The sequence below is a fragment of the Orycteropus afer genome, unplaced genomic scaffold, assembly GCF_000298275.1.
Source record: "Orycteropus afer afer isolate SDZICR_OR568_19922 unplaced genomic scaffold, OryAfe1.0 scaffold00301, whole genome shotgun sequence".
NCBI classification, from domain to species: domain Eukaryota; kingdom Metazoa; phylum Chordata; class Mammalia; order Tubulidentata; family Orycteropodidae; genus Orycteropus; species Orycteropus afer.
This window is the reverse complement of record NW_006921888.1, coordinates 2,073,348-2,078,734: the sequence shown is the minus strand read 5'-3', so window position 1 is coordinate 2,078,734 and position 5,387 is coordinate 2,073,348.

Here is a 5,387-nt window from a genome sequence, read left to right as displayed (position 1 = left end):
ATATATGTTTTGGTTATCTAGTGCCACTGTGACAAGAATATACCACAAATGGGATGGCTTGAGCAAACAGGAGTTTGTTCTCTCACAGTTTGGAGGCTTTAAGTCCAAGTTCAAGGTACCAGGCTCTAGGGGCTTGGTGAAAAAGCCCCTCAACCTTGGACTTCAGCTCTGCCTCTTACTCCCAGCCCACTGAAGCTAGAGGCATCTCATCACTCTGGCAGCTGCTGGCTGCTGAGGCTAACAAGCCCAAGGTCAACAAATAAAATGGCACAGTCCCAATGTTACCAAACCACACAGCAGGGTATTAATTCAAGTCCATTGTAAATCCCAAGGTTGGCAGAGCATAGCAGGCTACTGAACAGTGACATGGCTACATGCAGGGTACAAGCATGCCATTAGCTAGGGACCATTCCTAAAGCTTCTTCTCATATATGGGAAGCAGACCACATACCCAAAGGCAGCTACTCAGCTGCTCACAGTAGATTCCACCATGGAGTTGATTACCAGTCTCAACATGGGGAATACTACATCTAGCCACCCAGCCACTCAACCAGTCCTAGCCAAGTTGGCACACAAACTTAACCACACTATATATATATAAATATTTGTTGTTGTGTTGTTATGTGCCATCGAGTCAGACCTGACTCATAGCAACCCCTCCTTGGGTTGCTGAGGCAGTATTGCTATGAAAGTAGATTGCCCCATCTTCCTTCCGAGGAGTGGCTGGGCTGGTGGATATATATATATATATATATATATATATATATACACACACATATATAGGCTCTGATGGCCTAGGGGATAAGGGTCTTGGCTGCTAACTAGAAAGTGAGCAGTTCAAACCCACCAGCCACTTCATAGAAGGAAGATGGAATAATCTATTTCCATAAAGATTTACAGCCTCAGAAAACCAATGAGGGTTTTTGTGAGTCTGAATCTACTCAGTGGCATGAATGAATTTGGTTTCTTTGATATATATATATATATATATATATATATATATATATATATACAAATTTCACTGGCTTTGCTTATCTAGAGTAGCCAGCCTAAGACAGTGCTATACTCATGATTACAGTTTTATCATAACACACAGGGTGAAGACTAGGAGGGTTTCCAATGTGGCATTTCCATGTCCCAAAAAGGAATGTGCAACCCTCCTTTGAGCGTTGATATCTTTCACTAACCAGAAGGGTCATGATGCTTCAGTATCCAGAGCTTTTATCATCTCCTTACTTAATTCAAACTCCAGCCCTTCTCTGCTGAGTTTGGTCAATATCTTGAAGTCGATATCACTAGGTGGATCTTTCTTGCCAGTCATCACCCAGAATTCACCTCATTAGCATAACCTGTTTGGTTAAGTGTGCTCTGAAGCCCTCATCAGAGACACTTAAAATTAATGGGAAACTCTAGGAGCTCTGGTAGCATAGTGCCTAAGGCACTTTTTGGTCACTCGCTATGAGTAGATGCCGACTCAATGGCACATAACAACAACTAAAAGTTTAGAGGAACTAAGGCTAAAACCAAATTCTTTGGTTAAATGAACCTCACAGTAACCTTGATTATAGGTTTGTTAGGAGCCTTGTTTATCTGAAGAGAAATTGGAAACTGACAGATTTTTAGTAGGGATATATTTCTATGTGTGGGAGGAGGTATGATTAAATTTTATGTTTTAAAATTTTGCTTTGGTTGCAGTCTGAAAAATGGGGTAGAATCAGGAAGAGCATCCAATAGTAACTGAAAGAAGAGACACTGCCCAAATTTGAAGAGATGAGAGAAGAGGCTGGAATTGAGATGCTTTGGAAGTAGAATTGATAGCACTTGCAGATAGAGAGGTAAAGGAAAAACAAGAATAAATTCTCATATTTTGGCTTGAGCCCTGATCTGCCCATCATCTAGGGGAATGATGATGTCATTTACTAAGCATGAGAATGCTGACTGAAGGGTAGCTAGGTTAGGGACAGTGGTGGGCAGAGGAGAAAGGGTACACATTAAGTTTGTTTCTTAGTGTTACTGTAATAGAAATACCACAAGTGGGTGGCTTTAACAAACAAATTTATTTTCTCACAGTTTAAGAGGCTAGAAATCTAAGATCAGTGTGCCAGCTTTAGGAGGAAGCTTTCTGTTTCCATTGGCTCTGGGAGAAGGTCCTAGTCACTTTTTAGGTTTGTTCCTTAGTTCCTTGGGGATCTTCATGGGGAATGGTATCTATCTTCCTCCATCTGTGCTTCCTTTCTTGTGTACCTAATCTGCCTTTTATATCTCAAAAGTTACTGGTTTAAAACACACTATGTACTGATATGACCTAATTAAGATAGCAAAGAAAACCCTATTCTCAGATAGGAGTACACCTAAAGCTATAGATAGGCATAAGGACTTCCAACATATTTTGGGGGTACACAATTCAATCCATAACAGATACTTATTTCAGTATCCTGGCAATCATGAAGTGGTGTTAACAGATAAGTACTCTACTACTAGCTGGAAGGTTGGCTGTTCAAATCCTCCTAGAGGCAGTTCAGAAGACAGACGTGGCTATCTGCTTCTGAAAGGTCCTTGAAAGCCATATAGAGCAATTCTACTCTGATCACATGCATCAGCATGATTTGGAGTTGACTCAATGACAACTAACAAAAACAATGTGCAGTGTCCACATTTCAAATGGGCAGTTGGATGTGAAAGTATGACATTCTGAGAAATGTCAGCACTGACTACAAGCATGACATCAACATACATAGATTTAAATCCAAGAGGGACAAAAAGGAGGTAGTTAAATAAACTGTCATTGTAGTGAGCATGTTATTTTAAATAGTATCCTTTGTGGGCTGTTCTTTATGTCCCATTTTGACTAGTAAACTACTTAGCACATGGTAGATATTCTATAAATATTTGTTCAATGAATAAATGCATGAATTGATCCATTTTAATATTTAGTAACTGCCTACTACAGTACAGAATTGCCATATGGGCCATCAAGATGAGTTTATTGGTCCTTATCTACTGTAATTGAGGTATCATAACTCACTGAGCTAGCACGACAGAATTTTATTTTCTCTTCATTTAATTCCTCTCAGTTGTGCTCAGTTAAATCTGTCTTATTCTTCCCTTGACAATAGTTCAGGCAGATTTCATAAGTTTCTGGTCACTTTCATTTACCAACAGTCCAAGTCCATTTGAAATGTCTATTTCAAATACCAAGGTCTTACCTCTTACTCTTCCCTCACATCAGGCTTGACTTAAGGGATAGGAAGGAGATATAATTTGCCTTTATCTCTTTCATCTTTGAGTGAGGTGGATGTGGTCTGCTTTTAGATATACCTTTCTCATTCTTTTCTCTTGGTCTACCCCAGAGGACCCCAACTTTCTTGTTTCATGTTGCCTTTAGTGTCTCTACTTCTTCCACAGTAACCTTTTTCCACAGATTCACCTCATTTCCTGTTCCCTGCTGATTTTCATGAGGCTATGTGCTTAAGTGTTCTTTGTTATTTCATCACAGCAATCACAAAAACAAACAAACAAGCCCAGTTTCACAAATATATGACTTAATTGAAAGGAATTTAACGGATCTAATGGTGATGAAAATGGCTAAGTGCTCAACTACTAACAAAAATATTGCAATTTGAACCAACCCAGAAGTGCCTTGGAAGAAATACATAGTCATCTGCTTCCAAAAGTTCACAAAATTGAAAACCCTGTGGAGTGCAGTTATATTCTGCATACATAGGGTCAATGGAGACTGAGTCAAAGTGATGGTAACAGGTTTAATACTGAAATTGTGAAACATCTCGGGCAGATAGTTCATGTGCTATCTGAAGTTAGTATTTCTGTTTTCCTCAAAAATTTTAAATATTTCGTAATACCCCTGTGAGTTGGAATTCCTCATAATAGAGTTTGAGAACCATGGATCTAGCTCCTTTTTGGTTTTAATTTTATATCTTAGTTGGGGGTTGGGAGGAGGGAAAGCTAGTGAAGGTTAGAAATGTCTTACTTCATTGACCAATTGTTGGCTCTTTATCTCACTCAGATTCTCCTTGATACTTTTGATAGAGTCCTCTGCTAATGTGGTTTTCTTGGGGTAAAGTTCAACTTCATCTGGTCTCCCATCACAGAGGACCTTCTCAGATAGAAGTAGTGTTTCTAGTAATATTTGTTCCATATCCCCTGTTTTGGTCACTTGACCATGTGGCTATTTGGGTATCCCTATTACACTTTTCTTTCTACCCCAAACTCCCTGTTTCTTTACAGCAAACCATGGGAACAGCTGAGCTCTATTTCTGGAAGGCACTGGAAACTAAAATGCAGAAAGAGGTTGATCCCCCCCACCCCTTTGGCTTCTTGCCAACAGTATTCTTCTCTCCTTTCACAGCCAAACTTTTAGAGAGAGACATAAATTATCCTAGTGTTTTGGTTATGTATTGCAATGTAAGAAACCACCCAAAAAAGAAAATTAAAACAACCATCAAAAGTTTTTCTTTCTCCAAAGGCAGAATTTATATCTCCATCTCACTTATTTTCATAGTACTTTTCATATCTAGTATCAGAATCATTATATATAAATTTTATTATAATTGTGTATTTGTATATTTTTTGATTACTGGTAAACTTTCTGAACACAGGAATTAGTATATTCTTTTCTATATCCTCCAAGCGTTAACACAGTGTCCAACAAATGAATTGATGATCACCGGTTGTTGAAACTTCTGAATTTCTGAATTAACTGGACTCATAAGAACTAAAATACATCCTACTGGCATCCAAGGATTACATGTTCATTGATTTGCATGATGACTTTGAGAAGCCAGGCTAAAGATTTCTATGCAAAATTTTCATAGTGTTCAAAGATGAAATACCAGTATTATTCTGTGTCATTTATTGAGAGACAATTATGTGTGGATTCCACACATAGTCATTTGCAGATTTATCACCTGCATTTAAATAACAAGTTAAAAGAGAAAAGATTTACATGAACTTTTGACTATTGCAGGAGTAATCAACTTTTCAGAATATGGGATGCAACTTGCTTATGTCTGTCTGTTGTTCTGACACATAACCGAGAGAAGATAGAAAGTAGTACTAGAAAAATATACCTGTTCTAAATCATTTCCTCAACTCCATTTATAAGTAGGAATGCATTTGATTAGTGTATATATATATAAAATATATGTAGCCTGGAAAGTTATTTTCCTAAATATAATCCTATGTATATATGTATTCATTAGTCAATCAAAAAACAAATTTATTAAATGTTTTGACAGCTATCTAAAGAAAACGTTTTAGCTGATAAATACTACTTTCATAAATAACTGTAAGATAATAAAAACATAACATGAAAAATCAATTGCCAACAAATGCCAAACTGTTAAAAAATATCTTAAATATACTGATAA